The following is a 14,478-nucleotide window of genomic DNA, read 5'->3' as shown; positions in this document are numbered from 1 at the left end:
TTTGTCCTTTAAAAGGTCGTGCTTAGAGCTTTATACCTCTCCAGCACTGTGCCTGTCACATACAAGAGAAGACAGGCAGAGGGAAGACGACGTCACCCTTTAATCTACTAAAAAAAAAATGTAAACGAAAGTAAGATCCAAGTCTGGCCAGGGAAAACTCAGATCCAGATGCCTGGAAGGAATCCTCACTGTCTACATGGCAGGAGAGGACACTAAACTGTGTAGGCAGTGACAGGACTGTGACCACCTTCATCGGGAATGAGGAAAGAGCCGTGAACTGTGGTCTTTGGTGTCATTTGTGTCTTTGGGGTGCCTGGTTTCCTGGATGTAGAAATAAGGTCCTTTACCCAAAGTCTGATGATGCAGTTGTTCACAACAGTTTTCTTCTATATCTGTAGTTTCTTCCATCACGTACAGTGATTCTCAACAGGACCCAAAGCACAAGGGGTGGCCGTGCAAGCAAAAAGGGACCCAAGTGAGCACAAGCCTGTCTACATGTTCCCACCCTTAGCCTCTGCTTCTCCCAGCACCCAGGAGTACAGGGATCTTTCAGACAGTGTCTGGCAAAGAGACGCCTTGAACCCTGAAAAAGGAGGAGGCAGTACATATCCAACCAATTCTGTTCTTATGTTACTGCTCAGAATTCCCTGGGGACTCTGATTACCTACTTCTTAACTTTGGCTTCTCCACCCATAGAATGGAAGCTGTAAAATGATTCATCTCTGAAAATGACTGAGAAAAGTGGATGGAATACTACTGAACTATCAACACAAGACCTGGCCAGCACAGGAACAGCCAAGCACAGCCCTGCTTCTCTGGTGGATATTACCATGGCCATGTATGGGTGGCCAGAAAGCAGAAAGAGAGAAGAGAAGAGAGAGGTGAGAATGAGAGAGAGAGAAAAAAAGAGAGAGAGAGACAGAGAAACAGAGACAGAGAGAGGGAGAGAGGCAGACAGACAGAAACAGATAGATACACAGACATAGAGAGACAGGGGAGGAAGAGATAGGGGAATGGAGGGAAGGAGACAGAGAGATAGACAGACAGAGAGAGAGGAGGAGGAGGAGAAAGAGACAGACAGAAACAGGGAGACAGAGAGAGGGGAGGGAGAGAAGGAGAGATGGGGAGAGAGAGACAGACAGGGAGAAAGAGAGAGGGAAAATTATCTCCCATCCCCACAGCCCCTATATGATATCCATTCTCAGGGGTGCAGAATATATCTCCAGGTCAGGCTTGCTCTCAGAGTGAAAGCAAGGAACAACCCCAGAAAGGCCTGCCCTCACAAGATGGGCACCATGCCGGGCTGCGCCTGGTCCTGAGGAGACATCGCTAAAGCATTTCAACGGGGCTCCTCTGAGCTCCTCAGGAGCTGGGGCACACACAAAGACCCATTCAGGGTGGCTGCAGCTCTGAAAGCTAGCAGATGCTCTGAGGGGCCTGGGAAGGGGTGGAGAAGCCACACAGCGCCTGGCACTAACCCTCTGGGCCCCACCCTGGGCAAGTGAGCCTGGAGGGCTTGGGTTTGCAGCCACTCCACAATCTTTGTTTCTCCCTCTATTTCCTATTCTGACCATGGTCCAGGGTAACAAGGACACCAGCTGCCATAGAATAGATTGAATAACCTCCCCTGAGGAGGCTGGAAGCACCACCCCTCTAGTGCCAATCCAGTTGGCAGGGTATTCAATTGAAACGGGCCATTACTAACTGGCCTGTTATTGCTAAGTGCCTCTTTAAAATTTTGCGTGTGTGTGTGTGTGTGTGTGTGTGTGTGTGTGTGTGTGTGTGTTCATATGTGTATTGGTGCATGTGTTCATTGAGGATACAGATGTGTACATAGGCCAAAGTCATCCATGGAAATTGAATCCACTCCATTTAAGACAGGATCTCTCATTAGGCCAAACTGGCCAGTGAAGTTCGGAGATCCTCCCGCTTCTGCCTCCCTGGAGTTGAGATTGTTAAGCCTCTAGCACCACACACAACATTTTAACATGGATCCTGAGGATCAAACTCAGATCCTTAAGCTGGCAAAGTGAGCATTTTACTGATTACCGCCATCCTGCCCAGTTCTCAAGATGCTTCTCTTTGGGGAAATATATCTCTCAAAGGTTCCTAGCATGATCAGATACAGGCCAGAACATGGAAGTGAGTTATTCCCCAAGATTTACAGGTGGCTCCATGCCCTTTAGCCTTGGCTTTCCTACCTGTAAAATGGTCTGTTAGAACTTGGAGTAGCTACCATATGTTTCATCTGAGCAGCCGTCTGGCCTTGGATCCGTCCTTCCTCTCCATGTCACGTTGACTTGCAAGGAGAGTTCCTGGTCTAGGTTTCTAGCTTTATGGTGTAGAGAATATCAAAGCTGCTTCAAAGACCACGCCCCTCAGACGCAGACAAACAGAGGATTCTCTGCTTTGCTTTTTCCCCTCCCAATACACCAAAAGCTATTGTGTGAAGGTCACAGGGGAACCAAGAAGCCAAAAACTGAGACTCTTGACATCATCAAGATTGGATGATATTATCTGTAAGCCAACATCCCATTCTAGAAAAGCAATGAAAGGACGTCTCAAGATCTCAAGGCAGTTGTGGGTCAACTAACTACTGTCATCCGCTGTATATGTGCATTCATCTGGACATCACCGTCCTTAGATAGTCAACCCACATTCGGGATTTTGCACAGCACCTAAAGCATGCCCTCTCTCAGCTGCTAAATATATATATATATATATATATATATATATATATATATATATATATTATTGAAATTGTCCGTTTGTCTATGTATTCCCAGTGGTCAGATGCTGTACTTAACACCAGCACCTCCCAGTGCTAACACAGAGCAGGAATTTAGTAAGTGCTTACTGAGCAAAATGAATGTGTGCCCTAACTCGAGATCACTCGTTGGCACAACCTCTCTCTTCTCTTTCCCGAGAGTATCACATAACCTTTGCTCTTAGGAAGTTCTAACCTGCATTTATCCCAAGTCTCCTTTATGCATATAATTCTGTTTGTTTTTTCCCCTTCTAATTTCAAGAAACAATTGCTGGTCATACGCCTCACGCTTATCAGAATAACCGCAGAAGTCGGCGGCCTTTCTGCAAAGTCAGCTGAATTTAGGGAATTAAATTGGAAATGGGGATCTCAGTGCCACCCTTCCCTTTTGATAGACAAAGAGGAAAGAATTTTTTTTAGGTGGAATTTGAGACAGACACAGTGGTACACACCTATAATCCCAGCACTCTGCAGACTAAGGTGGGAGGACCATAAGTTGCAGGTCAGCCTGGGCTACATAGTGGGACTTGCCTCGAGAAAATGATACATAAAAGATTTTTGATCATCTACGGTCTTCTCATTACCGTGGAGTTTTGAGGTAAGCCTCCAATACGCCACGCTATACATGTGTATATAAACGCACAAATGTTTAAGAACCTACTATCAAGAGCTGCTCGATCTAGAACAGGGAACCATGGGAAGGCAAGAAAAGCCAACCTTCTCTTTCTGTGACTCTTTGTTTAAAATCACTAACTCACTGGTGAGCATGCAGGAAAGTCCCAAGAATTAAAACAAAACAATGAACCAAAAACCAAACTTGGGAGAACCGGTGTGGGAGTGGGGGGCGGGGGGTGCCAATTTGTACAAATTGAGGATGTGACGACAGCCCAGTAAAAGATAAATGCCATATGGTTGTTGCCCTTTCAAAAGAAATGTTTGTGCGTCTTCCCTGCTAAAGAGAGTCTCCACTGACCACACATTCAGAAAGCTAGCAAGAACTGCCCGCCCTTCAGCTGCCCTCAAACTGGCAGACTCCTTCCTTCTGGCCAGTGAGCTCAGGGTCTGCGTGACTGCAGGCAAGTCATTTGGGGACACTGGAATTCTGAGCTAGGAGCCAGACAAGGCAACAAAGATAAGGTCTGGACAGAAACCTGGCAGCCTAAGCAACATCTGCTGGAACTAAGGGTTTGGCTCTGGCTCCCTCTGGGCTTGCTAAGGCTAGAAACTGGGAAGCCAGCCTGTGGTGCTCCTTACAGCAGGTGGCGCAGGAGAGCGAAAACCAAACCTCGCAGGACCCAAGAGGAAGAAGGAAGCATTGTGTTCTTCCGGCCACAGGGACCATGCTCTCCTCATAGCGTTCCACACATTTCCTCGGTGGAGTACAGAGTCAAATATGGCTCTTTCTCAGGGGAAGAAAAACAAGATGGACCTAGAGATAAACCCTTCCGGAAATGCGCCATGAAAATCCAAGAATCAACATTGGGCACTGATTGCGGAAGCTAAAAGGTGCAAACCATTCTGAACTCTGGGACAGGGCATGACCAAAGTTTAGCTTCCGAAGTTCCATCCCCGTCTAAAAAAACAAAACCAGAACAATAACAAGGAAAACACCCACCTGTTGTGACTGGCGACAGTCTAGAACCCAATAGTTTTCGAATAGCCACAGCAACAAAGAAAACACAGGTACATCTTTAAAGAGACTAGAAGAAACAACTTTTGATGTCTCTTTATCTCCTAAGCTTATCACCAACTGCATCCTTTGTGGGAGAGGGCGGTGTTACAGCTCCCTTCCCACATAAATACCCAGAATTCCTCATATTCTGTGTTCCACAGGAAAGAGAAATTAGTCTTTCTTATTCATTTAAACGGCATCATAAATTTAAGAATCTTAAGCCGTGGAGGATTCTAAATGCTGGCAGTGGCGGTGCATTTGAATTACACAAAAGAGCCCCTCTTCTCACATACACATCACCCCCCACCCCACCCCGGAGCCTCAAAGCAGTGGGGGGTGGGGGGGCTAAAATGTGCTCCAGCTGTTTAGGTTGGCTTGGGGATAAACCTTGGGTAAACGCGAGGAATTTTCCTTATTTCTCCATTTGGTTTCCTTTCGCGTTGGGATTTCTCACGCAGGCAAGGAGCCCTCTATGCACCAGCGTTATATAAACCAGTGTTCAGAGTTTATGTAAGCACGGAGAGCAAAAAACGCTCCTTGGCTTAGAGAAAGTTGTTGAAACATTTAATGCATTTGATTTCCATCGGCTCCCGAAGGCTTCTGGATCCTTTGCTTGACAACGAGTAAATGTGTTCTGGATCTATCTGTCACATGACCTACCTGCCACTTCGGTGGATGCCCACACCATAGGTGTTTCAATGGCAGAAAGTATGAGTCGTCAACAACAACAACAAGAAGAAAACATTGACAGTATGAAGAAAATAGAAGTCAGTTCCTCCCAGGTCGGGTCAGGAAAGGCGATGTGGAGGGGGGTGTGTAAGAGTTATTTTATGCCCTGTGCCGTTGTATGTGTTTGAAATGCCTTTCTGCTCCTGTAATTTTCCCTTTGTGAATGATTTCTGGTCTTCCAGAATTGGTCACACTGTGGCCCTCCCTAATATGCATCCTGACCCTCCGGAATTTCAAGTAAGTCTTCCATGGGAATGATAACTCAAATCTTTATCTGTCTGGTACACTCTCCACTCAACACCTGGGAGACTGTTTGGATTATTTCTCTTAACAGTTTTCTAGAACCCTCTCCTACAACCTCTGCCTAAGCAGAGTTGCTAGAAACAGAGTGAGCAAAGTTGCATTTCCGGTAGAAGACAATTTTTTTTTTTTTTGAATATCACCAATATTGTATGGTTAGCATTCTCATTGTTTCTGATTGTAGCAGTCTTACTCTTGAGAGCACAAGGGTCCTGCCTCAGGCCTCTCCAGGGCCACTCAAAGCTACTGGTTCATCTCCTCTACACCGGGTCTCCTCATCCTAGCAAAGAAAGGGTACTATTCCCAGCAGACTGAGAGAGTACTAGGGTCAGCTTGAAACCCATTTTGCATGGTTGTTTTCCCTCTTGCATTGAGTATGATTGTTCAATAGAAATGAGGTCTGAGTGTTTCAATTTGACACGATAGCACTCGTTCGTTTAATTTTAAAATAAATAAGGCTATCGATTGCTTTTTTTTTTAAATTTAAATGCGGTTTAGTGGGCTGCATGACTAGGACACGAAGCAATCTGTTAAATCCATGTTTGATTTCAGAGATTGGTAATGCTGGATGTCGTGGCATTTACCTTTCGAAGGTCTGCTGGCTCTTCCTATCTCTGCTCTTCCGGAGGAAGCTAGGAGATCCAGATGGCAAGGAAGGACTCTGGAAGACATTTGCAGTCTCGTCAGAAGGTGCCCATTGTTACAAACACCATTCCCTTTATTTTTCTATGTAGCAAGTGAAGACTTAATACACGGACCACAATCCGTCCTACAGAAATCGATGGGATGTGGAGAACCCAGCTCCAGGGGACATTTCTATAGCACACATAGCTCCTGTATTTATGGTTCATCAAGGAAGAGGGGATGGGAAAGACTGTTAAGGACCAGAATACCAGGAAGTCTGCTGCTATAAGGTTGTGTTTCTTAGAAGTGGCTACACAAACAAGACCAAAACAAAGTCAATATCAACAGACATTTAACACCGAAGGGGGAAAAAATCTCATGAGGGTCTCACCTCTAAACAAAGAACTATAGGCAGCTAATGTCCGCTGAGAGTAAGATAGTTAGCCTCTCCCAGAGATGGGCTCCTGAATTGGTCATCCAATACAAAAATGGTCAACCCTGAAACTGTATACATACAAACAGTGAAAATAGACTCCACGGGTTGTATTGTTACATACATAAACTGAAATTGTAACAGTAGCAACCAAAGAAAAACACTATCAATTTGAGCAAGGGCATGTGGGTTGGTGGGGGGTGGGGGACATCGAAGATCTAGAAAGAGGAAAGGTAAGGGGAAGAGATGCAATCATATAGATTAATGTGCTGTGATTTAACTGGAAAATGTTCTCCAAAGGTTCCTGTATCTGAACACTTGACTCAGCCAGTGGTGCTGCTCCAGAAGGTTGTAGAACCTACAGGACACAGGCCTTGTTGGAGGAATTGCTTTAAGCAGTCTTTGAAGTTTTATAGCCGGCTTTGTTTCCCCCCCTCCCTTCCTCTTTTTCTCCGTGCTTCCTGTGTGGTGATAACGTGTTGTCAACCTGTCTGTCTGCTCCCACCTCCGTGCTTTCTCTGCCTGTCACCTCGCCTTCCCCTCGATGATGGACTCGCTCCTGAAACTACAAGCCAAAATAAACCCCCTTTGCCTCTAAAAACAACGAAAATAGAAATGTCTTGGACTTCTTTACACTACTTCTACCAAAATGAATACTTTTTTCACTTGTATCTATTCCTGTGGTTGAAGCTTCAGCAAGGATGATTACCGTGGTGTTTCTCCATTGTTTTACTTCAGGGGACATAGGAAACTGGTAATTTCAAGATTGGGACAAATTGGCTAGAATTGGGAAGGTTTATTTACTTATTTATTTATTTACTACTTATATGTATGTATACATGTGTGGATTTATGTGTACCACATGTGTGCGGTGCCCAAGGAGGTCAAAGGGCATCAGAACCTCTGACACTGGAGTTAAATTGATTCTGAGCCAGCCGACTGGTATGAGTGTTGGAAACTAAGCCCAGGTCCTCAGTGAGAGCAGTAAGCAGTTTTATCTGCTGGGCTATCTCTCCAGTCCCCAAGGGTAGGTGGCACTTTATATGAGGCTTTCTGACAATAGTAATTATAACTAGTACAAAATATTTCTGAGTGAACATGCTCTAAGAGATAGTAAACTATAGGATTTACATAAACCCTTTCTAATGACCATTTCCTGTTTAGCAGTGCCTGCTACCTGATCTCAGATAGTACGGAAAAACCATAAAAATGTTAGGTGGTGGAAAATGGAAAAATACAAGAACAAATAAAAAGTTTTAAGATGAATACTTTTATACGGCAAGCAAAGAGCTTCATTGTTGCTAAAGAAATCACGACTAAAAATAATTTAAGAAATTTTTGAGATGTTGTAACAGGAAGCATGACGTAATTGAACTACCCTAGAGCAGACCCAAATATTTGTCAAGGCAGAGTCATGCAATGAACTGAAATTTTCTTAGTAGTCTCCAAACCTAGGTCATTTACCAGTACAAGAAACTTGACAATCATCCTTCTCAATTCTTAAGATCTGGAAGCTGCTCCAGATATCCCAAAACCATCCATCAGTACTATAGCAAGACATCCCTGCTCCAGACATCCCAAAATCATCCAACAGCACTGGTCCCTCAGCCTATAGCAAGATATCCCAATGTGTGTACACCCTGGTTTTGGCTCTCTGAGCACTGCAGAGATGAGTGGATGCCAAAGAAGAAAAATGCTTTACCAAAGGAATATCCTCAAATGTGAGGGACATTAACGTAGAACACTGGAGGGAAATTCTGGCTGTTTATCACTGGCCACCTGTCCACGTGGACAGAGCCAGGCAGACATGGCTTAGTATCACACATACTGAGTGACCATGGAGTGTCAGTACTGGGTAAACCATGGAGAGGGAAGAGATTTAAACCCTTCTTGGTGGTCTCTAGGAGAAGCTCACAGTTCACAGTGAGAGATTGGAAATTTTACCTACACCAAGTCCATCACCAAATTCAACAATTCTTTCTTCAGTCAGGGTCTCACTTTGTACCCCCAGGATGTTAGAACTAACCATGTAGCCTAGGCTAGAACTGAACTCAGGCCCTTCTCCTTGAGACTCTCACATGCTGGGACTCCAGGCATAAGCCACCATGTCCAGCTAGTTCAATGACTGTTAAGATCCAATGGCTCTCATCCCATCCCTACTTTAGTGCTCCCGTCAGGCATATGTCATTTAAGAGAATATCATGTTATCATTCCTCAATGTAACTTTCTCCGAGAACCTCCTTTGTGCCTGACTTCCAAAGGCCTTTTTTTCTACATGAGAAAACAGGCTACTTTCCTCCTCCTCACTTTCAGCTAGCCCAGATGGTTTTGAAGCTTAAAGGGAAGTGGGGCAGCCCACCAATCTCCATTCTCTGACTACATTTTATTCCTATTGTGGCCGGATCGCAGACCCAGGCATCAGGAGAGAGGGGTTGAAGATGAACCCAACATTCCATTTACCCCGCTTCTAGGTCTTAGTAGGGTTTTGTGTCCCGTGTCCTTGAAATTGTCCTCCAGACCTATGCCTCTCATAATCCTGTCAGGAAGGATCACAATTACTGAGCCATGTGTTTCCTTGGCTGTGGTGAATGGCACATCCATCAGGGAGTCCCATCTGAGTGCCCGGCAACCAACCTTTGTAATGCACATAAATTAGCACATATAATCTGGAGAAATGCCCAAACTCTCCATTTTCTTTCAACTACTTGACCAGCCCCCGGGTTTCCATCAGCCTGTTTCCCACAAGGACCCCTGCGCTTGTTTTGAGTGGATAGTTACAGTTTACCAAATAGCCTTTATACTCGACATTTGGGAGCGAGACAATGGACAGGTTTGATTGCCATTGGGTTACATGAGATAAATAAAGTTCAGGGCTCAATGGTGGAGGGGGGGGGGTGAGCCACACAGCTCGATCTTGAAGGGCTAAGATCTTCAGATGCTGAATTCAGTGTTCTTTGCATTGGACCACTTATATTTGGCCAGGGCTGATAAAACAGTCTGAGAAGACTAACATCAAAGGGTCTGCCATGTTTCTTCCTTGTCTTTTGAGTCTCCAACTCACAGTTCACTGCAAATGTCCCCTAATTGTCAGAGTCACCTTTGGTGTGAAATAATTCCGAGAAAAGCTCGACCTTAATATGACACTGGTGCCCATTTATCTACGTATAGAATCTATCATCCCACTACTGAAAACTTTTTACCATGTTCCATGTTCTTTTTTTAATGGGCATAGCCGATGGCTATATTAATTTATCCATTCAACGGGAGCTGTTGGTGTGGTGAATAAGTGAATGGTTCTTTTGCCCATGTCTAATTCTTTCTCTACACCCTGGAACTGCTCTTTTGTTTCAGTAAGTCCCACCTCATAGCTGCCTTGAGCAGTCCTGCTGATATTCACTAACAGGGCAACATGTATATCTGAGTGGCATAGACACAGAGAAAAATAAATCTGCAGGCTCTCCCGCTTGTTCCAGTGAAACGCAAGCTGCAAGGTCCAACTTCAGAGTCACCTGGGGTTAGAAGATGTCTCCACCTGACTTAGGCATGATTTTACTGTTGTGAATAGACACCATCATCAAAGCAACTCTTATAAAGGGCAGCATTTGATTGGGGCTGGCTTACAGGCATAGAATTTCAGTCCGTTGTTATCATGGCAGGTAGCTCCGTAACCGAAACTTTGTCTCATGTGAGAGGGGAATTCTAGCCCTTTGTAGTGGGCAATCATTTCTCCTTACACTCAGGTAAACTCTGGAGCTTCGCAGTCCCTGAGATGGTGTCCTTGCCTCCTTCTTGAGATGCTGGAGCCAAGAAGCAGGGCCTGTTGCTGAAGTGTCTGACAGTTTGCATTGCTAATCATTCCAGAGTTTAATTGGTACCGTGGCCTCCATCAGGTGCGCTACAAATAAAGCTGATGTCAGAGCTTCCTTAATTAGTTGGAAGGAAAGAAAGGTTTTTTTTTTTTTTTTTTTTTTTTTTTACATTCTGAATCTACCTCCACTGGTATAAAGGTGAAGACCCTCGGGGCTCCGAAGAGAAGCAAAGAAACCAACTTAAAATCTGGAATCTGTGATTAAAGACCTTTCTTTTACATTACCTAGGAAGGACTCGTGAAATTAAAATACCACTGAAATAAGACGATGAAATTACTGACCACGTTCCATAACTTTACTGAAGTGTAACCTACGCAGTATCACATTTCCCACTGTGAGCTTGCCAGTCAACTACTAGCTGTAAGCTTACAGAGCCGAGTGAATCACAACCTAGTTTTAGATAGACCATGTTCTTCACCCTCCCCCAGAATTCCCCAAGCCTGTTTGCTGTCCCTTCCATCTTCTGCCCTACTTTTACCCACATCCAAACCCAAGCAGCCACTCATTTGATTTCTACGTCTCTAAATTTGTCCTTTGGGACATTTTATGTAAATCTAATAGTACTGTACGTTTGCATCTGCAGCCCGCTTCTTTCATTTAACATGCTTTTTTTCCCCCCTCTAAGATGTATTGTGTTTTAAAGTATGTTTATGAGAAAAAGCATAGGCATGGACACAGTCTGAGGGCTTGTTTAGAGAGACTCCAGTTTATATCAGCAGATGGATATTTGAGTGTTCCTCCTTCGGGAGCCATGAAGAATCAAGTCACTGTGAGCGTTGGTCAACCTATCTTTTGTGGATGTCCGTGTTCGTTTCTATTTAGTAGGTTCTTACGAATGGAACCAGCAATGCTTGTTTTGTGTTTTCATTTAACTCTTTAAAGAAACTATGCTGATCTATTCTCCCAAAGTGGCTCGTCCATTTCACAGTTATACCAGCAACCCACGAGAACAACCATTCGCTTGTAACAAATTTAGATGGTAGTGGTTTGCTACTTAGAAAGGAGAAGTAAGCGTGAAGCGCCCTGATTACACTCTATGCTGTTAAGAAAAGAAGTGATGGGAAATTAATTCAAATAAATGAGGTTTAGCTAAGAGAAGGGATTTGTAGCAAACAAGTATTTGTGAGGAATATGTGTTTGGTGTCCATTTTGCTAGGAAATTAAATCAACCAATCGAGTAAGAGCACACTCAGTGAAAGATCAGTTTGCCTACAGTTTGCTCATTTGCCCGTATTTATTCTGAGGCTGAAACAACGAAGACATGAGTTTCGTTTCTTTCGCTCTCTTTGCAACTTGGCATCAGGGAAGGGGCAGGTTTTATGGGTTTCATCTAGTTTTAACATAGTTTAGTAAAGCTGGGTAAAACCTGCTCACATATGGGAGGCTACAGTTGATTCGGTTTGTTTGCAGTCTTCATTTTCTTTGTGTTTTCCGTGTGTGTGTGTGTGTGTGTGTGTGTGTGTGTGTGTGTGTGAGAGAGAGAGAGAGAGAGAGAGAGAAAGAGAGAGAGAGAGAGAGACAGAGAGAGACAGAGAGAGAGACAGAGAGAGACAGAGACACAGAGGAACAGAAACACAGAAAGAAGTTTGTATGGTGTGTGTTCTGTATGTATGTACTGTATGTGTGTGTGGTATAGTGTGTACTGTATGTGCATGTGTGTGTGTGGTATGTGTACACTATATGTATGTGTAGTACATGTGTACTTTATGTGCGTGTGGTACATGTATACATGCTGTATGTGTGTGTGTGGCATGTGTGTACTGTATGTGTGTGTGGTATGTGTGTATTGTGTGTGTGTGTGTGTGTGTGTGTGTGTGTGTGTGTGTGCACGTGCCTTTAGAGGCCAGAACAAAGCATCAGATCCACTAGATCTAAAGTTAAAGGTGGTTGTGAGTCAGCTAATGTGGGTTCTGAGAATTCAACTGAGGTCCCCCAGAAGAGCAGCGAGTGTTCAGAACCATTGAACCAGCTCTCCAGGCCCTGTCTATGACCATCAGCAAAACTCCTGACAGATCTGCAACATGCAAAGAAAGACAGTGATACCAGGTCCAAGGCTGAAAACTTACAAATACATCTTAGTTCTTGCCTGCATAGCTCATGGGTATGTTCCTTTTCTCAGGGGAACATGATTATGTCTTTGAGATACTAAAAGGCAGAAATACATGGGCTGTACCTTCAGGAGAGAAAACTGCTGTGGACAGATGTTATAAGTTCTGCCATCAAGGCAAATAGATATCAGGGAGTTGGAGAGATATCTCAATGGTTAAGAACACTGATTGCCCTTGGAGAAGACCTGAATTCAGTCCCCAGTGACCATACAGCTACTCACAGCCACCAAAACTCCAGAGCTAAGGGACCTGATGTCCTCTTGTGACTTTCACAGGCTCCTGTAGTGAACTTACGTACAGTCAGGTGCACATACATACAATAAAATAAATATTTTAAGAATGCAAATCAGTCTGGGGAGAGCGGACACAAACAAAGAATTAGGTTAGAAAAGTCACTACTGACAAGGGGGTTCCCCACTGGATGATGCTAAACTGGACCCTTAACTGCTACCCCAGCTAACTCTGAGAAAGACAACAGCACATCAAAAAAAAATTTGATTAACACAGGCAATTAAATCCATCTGAAGTCTCTGCTCATGTATGAGTTTCCACTGCTCCTTACTGGAGGTTCATAACCTCCAGGCATATGAGGTGAGTCAACGTATCAGCACACAAGTCAGTGATTTTATTGTGCTTTGAGTTCCTCTCGTATACAACTGTTACAGCAGTTCAGTTCAATGACCTGAGTTCGATTCCCCAGGACACCCATGATGAAAGGAGAGAACCAACTTCTACCAACTGTCCTCTGATTTCCATATGCATACTGTAGTTCTCTCTCTCTCTCCCCCTCCCCCTCCCCCTCCCCCTCCCCCTCCCCCTCCCCCTCTCCCTCTCCCTCTCCCTCCCTCCCCTTCCCTCTCCCTCCCTCCCCCTCCCTCCCTCTCTCTCTCTCTCCCTCCATCTCTCCCACCTGCTCTCCCTCCCTTCCTCTTTCTGTCTCTCTCTCTCCCACTCCCTCCCTCTCTCCCCCCACCCTTCCCCCCCTCTCTTTACACACACAAATGTAAAAAGAATGGAATGTTATGCTGGTTTCAAAATCTGCTTCCCTGTCTACCCATGAGAGAGATTCTAATATTGTTCTTTTTATGCCACAAAGACCAGAAAGATAAAAATTGTGTTTGTCAAAAAAAAAATCATTTTCTTTTGTTTTGTCTGTGGATAATAAGTGCAAAATAAATGATATACGATAGTGGATTTGCAAATATGTTGATGTTTTATTTGCATATCACTGTCTATGCTGGATGCATAATTTGCATTATGTCAATTTAAGAGAGTGGGGACTGCGTTGTTTTGTTTAGCATAATGATCTTAAATGTAAAAATACCAGTGTAATAAATTATGCATTTTAATTAAGTATCCTGGCGCATATTAGCATATTTCACGATTGCTCCATGTCGTGGCTCAGATAACTGTTCATCAAATAATATCCTTATTAAATATCTACAGTCATCACAAGACTGATAGAATATAGCTAGTTGTACCTAATGGATTTTTATAATATTCTGTATCAGTCAGGGTTCTCTAGAGGAATAGAACTTACGGAATGAATGAATAGGTTAGATCAGACGGACAGACAAAGAGACAGATGGAGGACTTACTAGGATGACTTATAGTTATGGCCCATCTAATCCAACCACAGCTATCAATAGAAGGTCCAAGAATCCAGTAGTTGTTCAGTATACAAGGCTGGATATCTCAGCTGGTCTTCAGTATACAGCAGAATCCTGAAGAAGTAGGCTAGTGCCAATGAAGAAATGGATTTTCCAGTAAGAGTAAGAGCAGGCAAGGAGAGAGAGAGAGAGAGAGAGAGAGAGAGAGAGAGAGAGAGAGAGAGAGAAGCACAAGTTTCCTTCTTCCATGTCCTTTATATAGGCTACCAAAAGAGGGTGTGGTCCAGATTGAAGGTGGATCTTCCACCTCAACGTTCTGGATTAGAAGTGTGTTTAATTAAGAAAAAAGAAAATCTCTCATAGGTA

At 44.1% G+C, this 14,478-nt stretch overlaps 1 long non-coding RNA gene across 2 annotated transcripts in view; it reads right to left on the bottom strand.

Moving 5' to 3' along the window:
• Positions 1-5,978: 5,978 nt before the first annotated feature.
• The window catches only part of LOC143439049 (uncharacterized), a 128,197-nt gene continuing 119,697 nt past the window's right edge, over positions 5,979-14,478 (bottom strand). For both annotated transcript variants that reach the window (XR_013107502.1, XR_013107501.1), the window contains exon 4: positions 5,979-6,129. This is a non-coding gene — a long non-coding RNA (uncharacterized LOC143439049). The remainder of the gene's footprint in view (positions 6,130-14,478) is intronic.

Source organism: Arvicanthis niloticus, chromosome 26 (assembly GCF_011762505.2).
Source record: "Arvicanthis niloticus isolate mArvNil1 chromosome 26, mArvNil1.pat.X, whole genome shotgun sequence".
Taxonomy (NCBI): Eukaryota; Metazoa; Chordata; class Mammalia; order Rodentia; family Muridae; genus Arvicanthis; species Arvicanthis niloticus.
The sequence above is the reverse complement of the archived record's forward strand: the minus strand, read 5'-3'. Positions and strand labels throughout refer to the sequence as shown.